The following is a 17,263-nucleotide window of genomic DNA, read 5'->3' as shown; positions in this document are numbered from 1 at the left end:
TTAAATTTACAAGGGGAGTTGTAGCTTGGCAGTCCAAATTGCAAAAGTGTGTAGAACTGTCTACTATAGAGGTTGAGTTTATTGTAATTACTGAAGCATGCAAAGAGTTACTATGGTTGAAGATTTTTTTGCAGAATCTTGGTTTTGTTCAAGACAAACATGTGTTATTTGTTGAAAGTTAAAGCGCTATTCATCTTGGTAAGAATACGACTTTTCATAATAGGTCCAAACACATTGATGGGAGATATCATTGGATACATGATATTTTCGATGCTAAGTTGTTGGAGTTATCTAAAGTTCATACATGTGATAATGGTTTTGATATGATGACTAAAGCATTACCAATAGGGAAATTTGAAGCTTGTTGTGATATCGCCAGTTTGGATTTGGACTCCCTTCCCATGTGGAGAAAGACATAAATATGATTAGAACATTTATCTCACTTATTTAATTGGAGAGGGTCAATTTAGGGTTGAGAGAGATAGAGAGAAAATAAGGATTCAAAATAGAGAAAAAATGAGAGCAACTCATTTTTGTTTTTCTGCAATTAGTCTCACTAAATTGACGATCCCCGATTCGTTGACCGTCGGATTAAGATCAAATTTGGAGGACATGTTTTTAACACATGTATATAACTTTTGAATATTCAGAATTTTAAAACAACGTCTGAGGTGAGAGTTATCTGCTTCGAATTGAAGCTGCAGATTTGGAAAAAAAATTAGCTTTTTGATTTTTATTTGTAAGCTAGTTTGCTTTGTGATTTACGATTGTTAGCATTAGTTTATGAATCACTTTAAGAGTCTCTTATACTCTTAATTAATTATAGTGGGGTTATTTATTTGGTCTGTACGAATCGTGGTTTTTACTCTCATATTGAGGAGTCTTCTACGTTAAAAATATTAGTATTTTTTTGGATCTTTATTTGTTCGATTTGTCGTCTTATATTGTTGTTGATCCTCAAGATTCCTACAAGTCTGGAAAATTTTATATCCTCTGTGTATTAGTATATTATTGTGTCTTAATTTACGATTAATCTTCTCCCTCACTTATGATATTATAATAATTAAATAGAGTTTTGTGCTCTTGACAAGAAAAAGAAGCAATGGGTAAATTGAGATTATAAATTGAGATGATGACTCAATTAAATCCCATATTTTTAAGACTATTTGGATTTATGTAAAAACGAAAATAAAGTTTAATGGAAATAAACAAATATGGATGGAATAAAATAAATTATAATTTTTCATTATATTTTTATTTGTATTTAAAAAGTACTTTTATTATTAAAAAAAATATTACTACTAAAAATTTCTTTTTTTAATACTAAAAAAACACATTGAAGCAAAATAAAAAAGAGGAAGAAAATTGGTTCCTTGATGTCAGTTGAGTTAGTAGACTAATTGAGCTCGTAAACATAGGTTGCAACAAGATTGTTCATGAGATATTAACTAATTTTTCTGAGAGACGGAACGACGAGGGAAAAACTTCCATTTCCACTTGAAGAAATGACAATAACACTCGATGACATCTCATGTCTTCTACAACTAATCATCCATAGTTTTCTTCTTGACCAATCTATATTAACCAAAGTTGAAACGTTAAACACGGTGGTTTTACTAATTGGATCTGACCCATAGGAAGTTGTGTGGGAGTTGAGAAGGCCATGGGTGGGGAATGGGATAATGCATGATTCAACTTCCTGAAAGATGATTTTTAGAGACACGTGGAAGCTACAAGTGCTCGTGACGTAGATGATTACATTATGGGAAGATACATATTCGAATAATAAGATATTAGAATGTATATCCTTTCTTTGACAAGCTTAAGCATATTATAATACAAGGGTTTTATCTACACTCATGTGGTGTACTTAAAGTATTTCAACGATATGATCGATGACTTTGCTTGTGGCACTGTTGCCCTATTTTACTTGCTTAGAGAGCTTAATACTACCACAAAATTCAAGACAAAGACAATGATATGATATATGACACTACTGTAAATGACATAGTTATGTAATTATTTAATTAGTTGTTAACAAATATTATATTCAATGTTGTTTTCTAACTAATATAGGACACCATATTTCAGAATCTTGTATAGAGTGTTACAATCAACTTTTACAGAAAGATATGTTCTTATACACTTATGTCGATAACCAGAAGGTACGCCTTCTAGATGAGGTATGCTTTTACTCTAGTTAGATCATATGGACATTATGTAAAATCTAGTACCTATATGAGTGAGTCTTACGCTAGTTAAGGTACATGTTGACTATTCCTAGACATTTGTTCGTCTATGCTCAACCTATTATTAATCAAGAACAAGTTTACAAGAGGTATGTCGAATACTTAGATAATTTGTTTTCATCGGGGAACAAAGTCTTTTGTATCCTACAAGGTTGGAAAACATAGGTAGGATACATGGGGTAGTATTTTCAGATATTGCATTCCTACCTGTATACAACACCTCAAAGAGATCCGTCGAGACCAACTAAAGATGACACACTTGTAGAAGGTTTGACCGAAGAGAAGGTCGACAATATGTGTAGTTGTGCCCCCAACATGCTCACGTATTCGAGACTTATCAACTAATATAATGTTTGGTGGGGATATATAAGGGGGTATGTCACTCATGATATTGTGAAGAAGATTCTAAGGGAGGACAGGAATGCATTGCATCATAATAAATTGAGGAGGAAATGGGTAGATTACATGTCACACAATAGAATGTATTTTATATTATATATTTTATTTAATATTTTTTTATGTTATGTATTTGTACAAGATATTTTCTTTTTAAGTATTCAAGATGACATGTTATATTAATTTTTTTTAGTATTAATGGTTAAAGTGTTATTTTATGTTGTCATGTTATGATTATTATTGATATTGTTGTAAATTAAAAAAGAAATAATAAGTAAAAAATGTATTTTTGTGAGTGTGTAAAAGACAAGTTATGATTCTATAATTTGAACACATGAGGTTATTTTATACTTTTAAGATTATAGAATCTTAACTTGTGTAAATCACATCAATTATAAGTTTGAATTGAAAAATTTGAGCCTAAGTAACACTTAATCTTATGATGTGAGATCTAGATTGTACTGACACTGTGTATGTACTACAATGAACATAAATGTGTCTGCATTGATGTGTTTGATTAATTTTAGTTAACAACACAAAGAAAAGAACTCTTACACATACCCAGTCAAAATAAACTCTAACATAGTTACAATTTCTACAACAAAGAGATTTTCTACTTATTTAGAATCATTGTTGATTTTATAATGTGTGATTTTAGGACCAACTAACGTGTCTTCTCAACCACCACTATGCAAAAATAGTGGTTAGTGTTGAGTATTATTGTTCGTCAATAGACAATAATTGATGTGTTTTCTTCACAAGCGTGCAACTTCAAAATGATGATGATATGAAAGCTATATTGTTAGTATTTAGTTAATATCGTTTCGAGAGATGGATTGAGATAGATATTATCTATTAAAGTTTGATTCTAGTAAGATTTGTTGACACAATCTATTAAGTTTGATTCATCTACAATCTATTATCAAAAAGTACATGGTGTGCGTGTTCCTTTTACAAGGGCAGGGGTACTCAGATGCTTTTGTAGGTGTATTACAATTTGGGTAGTGAGGGCTTGATCACAGTGGCGGGAAGTCCTATATGGTGATTTTGAGTTTATTTAAGGGTCTAACTCACGTGATGTGATAATGTATTTATAGAGGCTTTAGTATCTAGGGTTACCTTGGAAAATGCCACTACCTAGTTAGTTAAATTGCGGAAAGTTGAACCCCGATTTCCGAGGGCGATGGAGAAAGCACATAATATCATTTGGTATCTTCTACATGCTTTAAGTATCTATTGAGTTTTAATGTTTTACAATTTGATTACTGTTTCATTGCGCATTTGTAATTTTTATTCTATTTCAAATCATTCGTGTGATTGAAATCTTTCTCTCAAATTGTTGTAATCATATGGTTATGTAACTGTACCACTAAGAACCTTTTGCATTTCAGATTGTATAAGTTGATCCTTGTTAGATATTTCCTTTTTGAGCCTATGAAAGTTATTGCTTTATCATTTCTGCATGAGTAGCTTGAATCACAAGTTAGAACATTTGAATTTTGATGTTTCTGGTAATTGATTTGAATCATGTGTAATATCTAATTCTAATCATTCACCTATTGGAAATTGGGATTACAATCTGGATCACTTGATTCAGATCAAATTTTAAACATGATTTGAATTAGAATCCCATTTGATACGAATCAAGTACAAATAATGATTTGAATCGCGTGCCTGGAAAAAAAAACTCCTTTTCATTCTGTCCAGATTGATTCGAATCAAATTTCCTTCTTGATTCGAATCAAACCATAAACACCCAATTTCCCATCACTCATTTAAATGCTTACTTCTCTTTATTACAATAATAAGTGTGGAAATCTATTATTTCTCATAGAGACAAATATAGTGATTTTTTTTGCTCTTATCTTAGTGTGTTCATCTCTACACAATTCTTCTCTCTTCTTCACCAAACATCAATCTTTGATATTGAACCCATGCCAATTTTGATCGATTTTTGTTGCATCTTAATTGTGCATTTTAGGTTGTTGTTTTATGTGTTTTTGAGAATGAGCTATTCAGATCCTGTTGAGGATTTAATCAAGCTCTTGGTAACTTTCAAGAACCAAGACTCACTTATCTACAAACTTGTCTGAACCTTAGGTAGGTGTTCATTTGTCATCAAAACTGAGTTACTTGACTAATCGCTTGTAATGTTAGTTGTTGTTGACGTTATCTGGCATTGTTCACCATCTTCATCCTTAGTCTCTTTCCTTGTTTAAGGACCCTCCTATAAAGATGTAGTTAAAGGAATACTAATGGTACATTAGGGTATCTAATAGGTTTGTATGTAGCTGGTTTTTTATTTGTAACGGGTGCATGTACCATATCTTGAGTCTTGTTTGAGATTGAGAAGTTATTGATCGCTCGACTGTGTGAGTCGAGAATGGGATACAAACTGCAAGTGCACAGTTCTATCGCGTAGTTTTAAAAGATATCGATCCCACAGGGACTTATGAATCGATATACCGTTATCTAAGGTTACTTCGTAAAGCTAAGGTGAATAATAGTTGATTGTTTGGGGAAGAACTAAGAGCTAAACTAATATCTAGATTAAATATCAATAAAACGGATATCGGTATGTAGTTCGTCAGAACTAGGGAATCAATTCCTTGTCGGTCTCTCGGTCTTAAAATAAATCGTTTCGATTGACTTTATTGGTTAAAGGTTTTATCTCAAACTCTCGCTCTGTTGAAGAAACCATGATCTTATATTAATGTAGCTGTCACTTATAATTAAGTCAAAAATCATATTTTGAAAACAATAAAGTTGCAGAAACTCTTTTTAAGAAAATACTGACCGTTTTAAACACCCTTATCTCAAACTCTCGCTCTGTTGACTTAGGTTATACAATTAAATCTAAATGCTTAACTCTCGTCCTCACATTCAATCTTTAAAAATACTTTTTGGAAAAAAGTCAGAATTTAATTAATTCTAAAACTTGCTCTCGCCCTGAGATAGACTTAATGACTAACTTACACTGTCCAGTTAAAACCTCAAACTCTCGCTCTGTTGGTTTCAACTTCTTTATGTCTTTTACTTTTGTAAAAAATCTTGTTATTAAACCTGTAAGTTAAGACCATAAAAAGATTGATTCTAATTTTAAGTTTGAATAGACCGACTTAGTCTTGATCCCTTTTTCTGCTTACTTTACATACCGATACCTAGGCTAATTAGCCAGACATGCTAACTAAATAATAATTATTATCATGCATACACAGATTCATTTCAGGCAGGCAATGTAAATAAACAATAGAATAAAACATTAAATATTAAATAACAATTAGAGAACCTGAATGCGTAATACAATGGTCTTGAACACTCCACCACAAGCCGGTAGGATTTGTTCTTCGATTCTTCAATTAAACAGTAAATTAAATCAAGGAAATAAAAAAAACTCGAATATAACGTAAGGTTAAATCCGGTATAAAGCTGCACAATAATTTCCGGTGTAGAAACTATTATGCGAAAAATATCTAAAAGCTAAAAACGGGAAAGGTAATTTGCAAGGGAAGAAGAAAATAAAACTTGCAAAAGAAATAAATAAAATAAACAATATTAATTCTGCTGGAAAAAGAAAACTAAGCAAAAGCTTGAACAGAAAATCGGCAGAGCTTCGGTGTGTGTAAACGGCAAAAAGAGGAGAGCAAACGAGAGGGATTAGGGTAGCTATTTATAGTAGTGCTACTAACTGCCTTTTTCTTCTTTTCCACGAGTCTTCAGCGTGCTAAATTCACGGCTTGGGAATAGGACACGAAGTCCTCAACGTTACTTCCATTCTTCTGAGAGCGTAACTTGCGCCAAAAAGCTAGTGGACTGGTGTGACGCTCGTCACACCATGTGTGACGTCCGTCACAAGGCTACTTCGCGTGACGCTCGTCACGCGTCCTGTGACGTCCGTCACAGGCACAGCATTGGTGACTTGTGCGCTTTGGGCTGGGCTTTGGCCTTTGGTTCCTTTTCTCTCTTTTTTGTTCCTTTTTACACCTCCTTTTCTTCTTTTCTTCACTTTTGCTTCAAAATGGGTACCTGATATAAATAGAAGAGGAATACTGCATAATATCTGATAAAATGAGATAAACTAGCGTAAATGATAATATAATTTAATTGAATTAAGTCTTAAAAAGCGATATAATTTCGCGTTATCAAACTCCCCCATACTTAATTCTTTGCTTGTCCTCAAGCAAAATTCAGTATAGAACTTGTTAAAAGTTTTAGCCAGATGAAATTTTAAAGCACACATCAATTCGTACTAGGTTGCCAATGGATTTTTGTTTAGGAGGACTTGAGTTTAATCTTGACATCAACAGCTACCGTTACAACTTAGATAACCCTACCTTATGCCAATCAGTTCAAGTACCCTATGATAGCTATCCTGGTTCCTTTAGTCTTATTTTACCCGTTTTCATTCTAGCGAAATCACATTAAGCCCTTTATCTTTTCGCGCACATAGTGGAGTAACCGGTTAGTGATTATGATCCGCTTTTAGCTAGAAGTTCTGGTACATAAGTCGGATACCTTCATTATTCAGTCCATTGCAAATTGCGGGGGATCGAACCGTAGTCCGCCCTACCGAGTTCAGTACCAGATTCCTACTGAACCAACTCGTAATGGATCTTTCGTATTGTGCTTTTGCATGATCTGCAACCTTTAGATTAAATGATCTGGTAAGGATCACCTAATTTAATTAGTGCATTTCTTGATATATTCGTATATTTCATGTTACTTTGGGGATCATTCACTTATATTCATCGGCTCTCCACGTAGTTTGCTATTAAGATGGTGCTGACTTCTGTATAAACTACTTGGGGTTACCATAGAACTAAAAGTTCAAGGAGTTCTGTATAATAGGTACTTATCCTGATCTAACATATTGCGGTTCTCAGAGCGTTGTTATGGTAATGATTTTGTTTTGATTTCACTCAAATTTTATAAAGTAAGCAACCTTTATACTTATTGGGTGTGTTAAAATTTTTGTTATGGCTCAAGAAAGTTGAGGGAAATAGATAATAGAAAATTTTTCACATTCAGGACTTAACTTAAAAAAAATATTTTGTTTTTTTTTTTTTATTTTTTTTTTTTATAGGGAGATAACAATAAAAAGGGAGAGTACATACTTGAAACAAAGATGAGAATGGAAAGAATAATGTTTCCCCCCCATACTTGAACTAAACATTGTCCTCGATGTTTTAAGGGAAAGAAATACAAAATGGAGAAGAAGAGAAAAATACAACTAAGGCTGCCTTCCACCTCTGGTTCTTGGTCCTGGTGATCTTTGACGTATGTCTAAGCTGTCGAATCTGCTAAACAACTCAGTAAACCGCTGGTCGGTTATGGCATTCCGAGCATCCTGTTGCTGTTGCATTTGACGCATCATCTGCATCATGTCTGCATTCTGTGCCTGCATACCATCGATAGCATCCATAATGTCGTCGTTGGTCGCAGGTCGTCTTCGTCGACGACGTTGGGAGGATGGGCCGGCTGCATTACTGGAAGGGTTTAGCGGGACTGATTGTTGTGTTGGCGGATGATCACCTTGTTCCATTTCTTCAAACTCATCTGTTTGCTGGTTTGTTTGTGAAGGCTCGGTGGTTTCAGGAGCGCTGAGATCATAGAGGTGGCGGTCCGGGTTTGTGACATCCGTTAGGGTGGTATTGGGTAGCACAACACTTGGGACAGCTTGGTTGTTCACCATAAGATAGTATCCTCCGCCTACTCTGTTTTTAATCAGGCGGCTGGAGCGACAATAGCTGATATCCATAGACAGGGGTGGTAGGGATTCTAAAGTTTGGAGTTTATCCCCTAGGTTCAGGCCAAGTGCTATGGAGGTTATTAATCCACCAATTATGAATGGTTGCCGGCCTCTAGCACATAAGGTGCGGATATGATGAAAGAGAAAAGAGGCGGCGTTTACCTTAGTATCCGGTTCGAAAACGCACTGGAGGAAAAATAACTCCTTCGAGTTAACCTTACTGTTGTTTGGTCTTCCAAAAAGTGTGTTTTGCAGGATACGGAGAAAATAACGGATGGTGGGGTTATGGATGTGGGAGAGAAGGAGTTCTTCCCAGTTGTAGGTATTTATACCGGAAATTTTCTTAAAAAGGTCGAAAACTAGAACTGTGTTCCAGTTTGAGGTTGGAGGGATTCTGGCATGCAGAAGACCTTCTGTGGGAAATTGTAGCATGGCACTCAATTCGCGTTGGGTTAGAGAGTACTCGGTGTTAAACATACGGAAGGTTGCCGTACCGGTTAGAAATTCACCTTCACCGGCGGGAGTGGTGTAGTCGTAAGAACTTAGGAATTCTAAGGTTAGGGAAGGGTAGGTGGGTTGGTTATGAGTGCAAAGGAAGGTTAAATCGGCTTTACGGAGCATCCACTCGATACCTTGGAGTAAGCCTAATTGTTGCAAGCAAGTTAAGTCGGGGTACCTGGTGGGAGCGACGCCTCGCTGTTGGAAGCGCTCGAATTGCTCTTGCTGATAGTTGTCATCTCCGGATCGGAAGATGATATTTCCGAAATTTTGATTTCCCGCCATTGTAATGAATTTTTGAAGGGATGATTTGGAAAGAAAAAGAAATGTATTTGATATGAGAGAATTGTTTTGTGGTGAATGAAGGAAGTTTTGGTAGGTATTTATAGGAGAAAAATGTGGGAGGTGAAAAGAAAGAGTGGTTGAAAAGTAATTAAATGTGGTAAATGAAAAATGAATGGGGAATGTAAAAAGGTAGGGGTGTAACGTTCGTCTCCAACGGCTCCCTAACGTTCACATGTCTGAGAGGCGTTACGCTCGTCACAAGGGTGTGACGCTCGTAACAAGAGTGTTGCGTGCCGTTCGTCATGGATTGTGTGACGCTCGTCACACAGTTCTTTTGGCAAGGCTTCTTCAGTAGCGCTACACAGACTTAATTAGGAGATGAATATATTTTGATTATTTTGTTTTTGTTTTATTTGGTTTTTTAGATTGTTCTAATTAATTTAGCTAATTAATTTGTATTGCATGCTATTCTACTTCACATAATAATAATTCATTCTAAGTAACAGTAGAGAACATAGCCATTGCATAAAATAAAAGCTTTAATAAAATTGACATAATGTAATACATGAAGGGAAAACAATGAAATGAAAAGGGAAAAAAAAAATAAAAAAATAAATGCGAACATGAATTCAAATAACATTAATGAAAAATCTAGCCTAAAACTAAATAACTAAGAAAGAAAAATAACTAAATTCCATCTATCTTCGGATCTCTGGCCGGAGGAGCAAAAGAGTTGACATGATGCCGTAACATACGTAACTGACTTGCCGTGCTGCTCATGTGTTCTAGGACTGCAAGTCTCAAGCTGTGGAAATCTTCTCTGAGATCGTGATGCTCTGACATCAAGGCTTCAACGACGGTTTTGATATCTGTTCCTGGCATATGATGTCGGAGATCAGGCATAGCTGATTCTTCGGTCAGGACAGGCTGAGGAGGAGGATCAATATCATAGTAGCCTGATGGAGTCTGAGGGTCAGATTCAGCAAGAGAGATATGGTCAACATAGTGCTCATAGTCATCACAAATCTCATAATCCTGGATGGATTCAGTGGATCCAGCAGGAGTTGGGGTTTCATTCAGGTTATAGAGCCAGTTCCTTTGGTTATGAACACTAGTTCTAGGATCGGGCATGGTGAATAGGCAGAGAACCTGGTTACCAATAATAAGCTCGAACTCATCAGACCCTATGTTTGCTATAAACATAGTGTTGAAGAGGAAAGGTATACTCAGAGTAGTAATGCCACAAAAAGGGTTCAGGTCAAGCATAGGCTGACGTAATCCAATAGCATTACCTATCATAGTTATCAGGCCACCTATTCTAATGGGTGCTCGCTCATCCTGGATAAGGTGGTCCAAATTAGCTAACATAAAAGTAGCACCGTTTACTGGACGGTTCTGGGAAGCACAAAATATGATGAAGAGTTCATCACGTGAAACTGAAGTACTATTTGGCTTTTTCCCAAATAAAGTGTGGGTCAGGATCTTATGGAAATAGCGAAAAGTCGGGTTATGTATGTTTCCAGAGAGAAACTCATGTTCTTCGGGCTCATCATTTCCAGTCAGCTTACCCCAAAAGTGTTCCAGCTCTCTATATTCAAAAAGTTCTTCCTGGCTTATAGTGAATGTATCAAAGGAGGTAGGAAAACCCAAAAGGTTGGTGAAGTCTCTAATATTAAATTGGTACTCCATATTGAACATTCTGAACTGGATAAAACCTCTGGTAATTCCTTTTCCATGGCTAGGTAGATAGATTAATGAACTAAGGAATTCTAGTGTGAGTCTCCGGTAGGTGGTGAAATGTCTCAGGATAGGGGAGGTCTCCCATCCTATCTGATTCAGCAAAAACAGGACACTCTGTCTCAGTCCAAGGGCAGTCATAGCCCAATCATCAGCATATAAACTAGGTAGCATCTCTCTAGCGGCTAGTTCTTCAAACCTTCGTTTCTGAGCCATTCCTCTGAACTTGATACCCATACGGTCAAAATGTCCCATCTGGTTAGTGTTAACTAGAGAAAAGAAAACATGAGTTTAAGTCAGGATTTGGCCAAATGCCGAAAGAAGAAAAGAATTATTATTATTATATGGATATATTTTTTTCTTTTTTGAATAAATCAATAATGAATACTAAATAGAAATCAAAAGAATAATTAAGAGAAAAATAGAGAAATGATAATAATAATAGAATAATAAAATAACAGAGTAATTTGTGGGTTGTCTCCCACTAAGCACTTCGTTTAAATGTCGCAAGCTCGACAAAGAAACTGTTAAATATAGTCTATGAGTCCTGGGGGCGTTTCGTCTAAGTGTAGAATTTGCGAATCTTCGTTGGTTTCCGCATAGTGATAATGTTTCAGACGTTGCCCGTTTACGGTGAACGGTTCTGTAGATTGTCCTTTTATTTCTACCGCTCCACTGGGAAAGATTTTAGTGATATGAAAAGGTCCTGACCATCTGGATCGTAGTTTTCCCGGGAATAATTTTAGTCTGGAGTTAAATAAAAGTACTGCGTCGCCTTGCTTGAAGATTTTCCTTGATATACGCTTGTCATGCCATTGTTTTGTTCTTTCTTTATAGATTTTGGCATTTTCATAGGCGTCTCTTCTGAGTTCCTCTAATTCGTTTATGTCAAGGATTCTCTTTTCACCGGCGGCTTTGTAATTCAGATTTAAATTTCTAATAGCCCAATAGGCTTTATGTTCTAATTCTACCGGGAGGTGACAGGATTTTCCATAAATGAGCTTAAATGGGGTCGTCCCTATGGGAGTTTTATAAGCAGTTCGGTATGCCCATAAAGCTTCTGGTAGTTTTAATGACCAATCTTTCCTTGAAGTGGCGACCGTTTTCTCTAGTATTTGCTTGATTTCTCTGTTAGATACTTCCACTTGTCCACTGGTTTGAGGGTGGTAAGGTGTTGCTATCCTATGTCTCACTCCATATTTAAGTAGTAGTTTTTCGAGTACCTTGGATATAAAGTGCGATCCACCATCACTGACTACTATCCTTGGGATGCCAAATCTCGGAAATATTATATTTTTAAAGAGTCTAGTTACTACTCGGGTGTCATTAGTTGGAGAAGCTATAGCTTCGATCCACTTTGATACGTAGTCAACCGCCACGAGTATGTATTTGTTACCGAAGGAGGATGGAAATGGTCCCATGAAGTCTATCCCCCACACGTCAAAAATCTCTACTTCCAAAATACCTTTTTGTGGCATCTCGTCACGTCTAGATATGTTTCCCGTGCGTTGACATCTGTCACACTCCTTAATAGCCGCATGTACGTCCTTCCATATAGTTGGCCAATAAAAGCCAGCTTGTAGGATTTTAGAGCAGGTCTTGGATGTACTTGTGTGTCCACCATAAGGCGCAGAGTGACAGTGTTGGATTATGTTTTCTACCTCTTCTTCGGGTATACATCGACGGAAAATACCATCGGGGCCTCTTTTGAAAAGTAAGGGATCATCCCAGTAATAGTGTTTTATGTCGTGGAAGAATCTTTTCTTCTGCTGGTAAGATAAAGTAGGTGGAATTATTCCGGCAGCTAAATAATTGACTAGATCAGCGTACCATGGTATGACAGATATAGCTAAGGTGGTTTCTACTTGCATGTCGGAGTTGTTCTCTTCCAAAGTAGCTATGAGTTTGTCATACGAGAAATCATCATTAATGGATGTTCTTTCTGGTTCAAGGTTCTCAAGTCTAGAGAGGTGGTCTGCTACTACGTTTTCAGTTCCTTTCTTGTCCTTGATTTCTAAGTCGAATTCTTGTAGTAACAAGATCCATCTTAGGAGTCTAGGTTTAGCATCCTTTTTTGTTAGAAGGTACCTGATAGCAGCGTGATCAGTGTAAACTATTATTTTGGCTCCTACCAAGTAAGAACGAAATTTATCTAGCGCAAATACTACTGCTAGGAGTTCTTTCTCGGTTGTGGCATAATTCATCTGTGCTTCATCCAGGGTTCTGCTAGCGTAATATATAACATGAAGCTTTTTATCCTTTCTTTGTCCTAAAACAGCACCTACAGCATAATCACTGGCATCGCACATTATTTCGAATGGTTCATTCCAGTCTGGTGTCTGCATAATGGGTGCGGAGATCAATGCTTGTTTGAGAGTTTGAAATGCTTTTAAACAGTTATCGTCGAATATGAATTCAGCATCTTTCATTAATAGTCCGGTTAAGGGTTTAGTTATCTTAGAGAAGTCTTTGATGAATCGTCGGTAAAAACCGGCGTGTCCTAAAAAGCTTCGTACTTCTCTCACGGTTCTTGGGGGTTGAAGATTTTCGATTACCTCTATTTTGGCTTTGTCTACTTCAATTCCTCTGTTCGAGATGATGTGTCCTAAAACAATTCCTTCTTGTACCATAAAGTGGCACTTTTCCCAATTAAGTACTAAGTTTACTTTTACACATCGCTCAAGAACTCTTTCCAGGTTTTCAAGGCATTCTTCGAAACTTTGTCCGTATACAGAAAAATCATCCATAAATACTTCCATGATGTTTTCGAGAAAGTCGGCGAAAATCGCCATCATGCATCTTTGAAAAGTTGCAGGGGCATTACACAGACCAAACGACATTCGTCTATAAGCGAAGGTACCAAAAGGGCATGTGAATGTTGTCTTTTCTTGGTCATCAGGGTGAATTGGTATTTGAAAGAAGCCTGAATAACCGTCTAAATAACAGAAATGTGAATGTTTAGCTAATCGTTCTAACATTTGGTCAATGAATGGTAAAGGGAAATGATCTTTTCGGGTTGCTTTGTTTAGTTTTCTATAATCAATGCACATTCTCCATCCCGATTCGATTCGTTTAGTTATAGTTTCTCCTTTTTCGTTTTCAATAACGGTTATGCCTCCTTTCTTTGGTACAACGTGTACAGGACTGACCCATTTGCTATCAGATATAGGATATATAATACCTGCTTCCAATAACTTGGTTATTTCTTTCTTTACTACCTCACTTAGGATCGGATTTAGTCTTCTCTGGTGTTCCCTAGAGGTTTTACCGTCTTCTTCTAACATGATGCGGTGCATACAAATAGAAGGGCTTATTCCTTTAAGATCGGTTATGTGGTATCCTAGTGCGGTTGGATATTTTCTTAAGATATGTAGGAGTTTTTCTGTTTCGAGTCTTCCTAGATCTGCATTGACTATCACAGGTCGTTCAAGTTCTAAGTCTAGGAATTCATATCTCAGATTTTTGGGAAGTGTTTTCAAATCAGGGGTTGGTTTGTTAAGACACTGCGTAGGGTCCGGTGTTATTGCTAAGCATTGTTTAGATTTGTCTTCTAAAAGATAGTCTGATGATTTGTCTTCTCCTGACTCTGCTTCTTTTATGCATTCATCGATGATATCCATGAAGTAACATGTATCTTCTATTGCAGGTGCTTTCAAGAATTGGGAAAGAATGAATTCAATTTTCTCTTCACCTACTTCGAAGGTGAGTCTTCCTCGTTTTACGTCTATGATTGCACCGGCAGTTGCTAAGAATGGTCTTCCTAGTATAATAGGTGTAGTATCATCTTCTCTAATGTCCATAATTGTGAAGTCAGTGGGAATGTAAAACTGACCTATGCGTACGGGAACGTTTTCAAGGATTCCTACAGGATATTTGATGGAACGATCTGCTAATTGCACAGACATTTTGGTCGGTCTTAATTCTCCCATTTCCAGTCTCTTACATATGGATAAAGGCATAACGCTAATTCCGGTTCCTAAATCGCATAAGGTTTTGTCGATGACAAATTTTCCTATGTGACAGGGTATAGAGAAGCTACCCGGATCCTTGAGTTTAGGGGGCATGTTTTGGATTATAGCGCTACATTCGGCAGGGAGTGTAACGGTTTCGCTATCCTCAAGTTTCCTTTTATTAGAAAGAATTTCTTTTAAGAATTTAGCATATGAGGGCATCTGCGTAATAGCTTCGGTAAACGGAATTGTAACGTTTAATTGTTTAAGGAGATCGACAAATTTTCTAAATTGGCCTACATCTTTGGTTTTGACAAGCCTTTGAGGGTAAGGTATAGGTGGTTTGTAAGGTGGTGGAGGTACATAAGGTTCCTTCTTTTCTAGGGTATCCTTATTACTCTCTTCCTTTTCCTTAGGTTCACTTTCCTCAGTAGATTTCTTAGGGTTTTGGTTTTCTATCCTTGGATCAGACGGTCCTTCCACTTCCGTTCCACTTCTTAATATAATTGCATGAGCTTGGCTTCTCGGATTAGGTTGGGGCTGTCCAGGGAATGTACCAGTTAGTGCAGCAGTAGGTGCTTGTTGTTGAGCTACTTGAGATATTTGTGTTTCTAACATTTTGTTATGGGTAGCCAAGGCATCTACTTTGCTTGCTAGTTGTTTAAGTTGTTCGCCAGTGTGTATGTTCTGGTTTAAGAAATCTTTATTGGTTTGTTGTTGGGAAGCTATAAAGTTTTCCATCATGATTTCCAAGTTGGATTTTCTAGGGGTATTATTGTTAGGATTCGGTTTCTGATATCCCGGAGGTACAGATGGGGTTTGATTCGGAGACTGTCCAGGTGCGTATAAAGCATTATTACTCTTATATGAAAAGTTTGGATGGTTTTTCCAATTTGGGTTATAGGTATTCGAATAGGGGCTTCCTTGAGCATAGTTTACTTGCTCTGTTTGGATTCCAGTCAAGAGTTGACATTCCGCAGGAGTGTGGCCTTGGATTCCACAGACCTCGCAATTCTGAGTTATAGCAACCACGGCGGTTGGAGGTGATACGTTTAAACTTTCAATCTTCTGGACCAAAGCATCCACTTTTGCATTAACGTGATCAAGGTTACTTATCTCGTACATGCCAGTTTTCGGTTGAGGTTTTTCCACTGTTGTTCGTTCGGTTCCCCACTGATAGTGGTTTTGGGCCATGCTCTCGATAAGCTGGTAAGCATCAGCATAAGGTTTGTTCATTAGTGCACCACCTGCAGCGGCGTCTATTGTTAACCTTGTATTGTATAAGAGACCATTATAAAATGTGTGAATTACTAACCAGTCTTTCAAACCATGGTGTGGGCAAAGTCTCATCATGTCTTTGTATCTTTCCCATGCTTCGAAAAGAGACTCGTTGTCTTTCTGTTTAAATCCGTTTATCTGGGCTCTTAACATAGCTGTTTTGCTTGGTGGAAAATATCGGGCAAGAAAAACTTTCTTCAACTCGTTCCATGTGGTGACTGAGTTGGAAGGGAGAGATTGAAGCCATCTTCTAGCGCTATCTCTTAATGAGAAAGGAAAAAGACGAAGTCGAATTGCCTCTGAAGTGACACCATTAGCTTTAACAGTATCAGCGTATTGGACAAATACGGATAAATGAAGGTTTGGATCTTCGGTAAGATTTCCAGAGAATTGGTTCTGTTGCACAGCCTGCAACAACGAAGGTTTAAGTTCAAAGTTGTTTGCTTCGATTGCGGGCGGAGCAATACTTGAATGCGGTTCATCTTGTGATGGAGCGGCGTAATCTCTAAGAGCACGAGCTGGTTCTGCCATCTCGGTTAAAGAAGGAAAAATGTTTTTGATATCAGGAAGGTTTATAGGAGGGAGATTGTTTTCAGCACGATATTCCCGAATTCGTCGTAAGACTCGGAGATATAGTTCGATATCGTTGATTCGTAAATAGAGCGGTTCGCCTTGAGAGCGAGTGCGTGGCATACAAATCAACGAAAGAAAGAATAGAAGGAAAAAGAAACCTTAGTCTCTACAGCGTAACGGAAGAGTTACGATATCGATTGAATAGAAGTCCCCGGCAACGGCGCCAAAAACTTGATCGCTCGACTGTGTGAGTCGAGAATGGGATACAAACTGCAAGTGCACAGTTCTATCGTGTAGTTTTAAAAGATATCGATCCCACAGGGACTTATGAATCGATATACCGTTATCTAAGGTTACTTCGTAAAGATAAGGTGAATAATAGTTGATTGTTTGGGGAAGAACTAAGAGCTAAACTAATATCTAGATTAAATATCAATAAAACGGATATCGGTATGTAGTTCGTCAGAACTAGGGAATCAATTCCTTGTCGGTCTCTCGGTCTTAAAATAAATCGTTTCGATTGACTTTATTGGTTAAAGGTTTTATCT

At 37.0% G+C, this 17,263-nt stretch overlaps 1 pseudogene; it reads left to right on the top strand.

Annotated features, from left to right (window-relative positions):
- The first annotated feature begins 16,188 nt into the window (after positions 1-16,188).
- LOC127109112 (uncharacterized) lies at positions 16,189-16,288 on the top strand (annotated as a pseudogene).
- The last annotated feature ends 975 nt before the right edge of the window (positions 16,289-17,263 follow it).

The sequence above is a fragment of the Lathyrus oleraceus genome, chromosome 7, assembly GCF_024323335.1.
Source record: "Lathyrus oleraceus cultivar Zhongwan6 chromosome 7, CAAS_Psat_ZW6_1.0, whole genome shotgun sequence".
NCBI lineage: Eukaryota > Viridiplantae > Streptophyta > Magnoliopsida > Fabales > Fabaceae > Lathyrus > Lathyrus oleraceus.
This window is presented reverse-complemented; position numbering and strand designations above follow the sequence as displayed.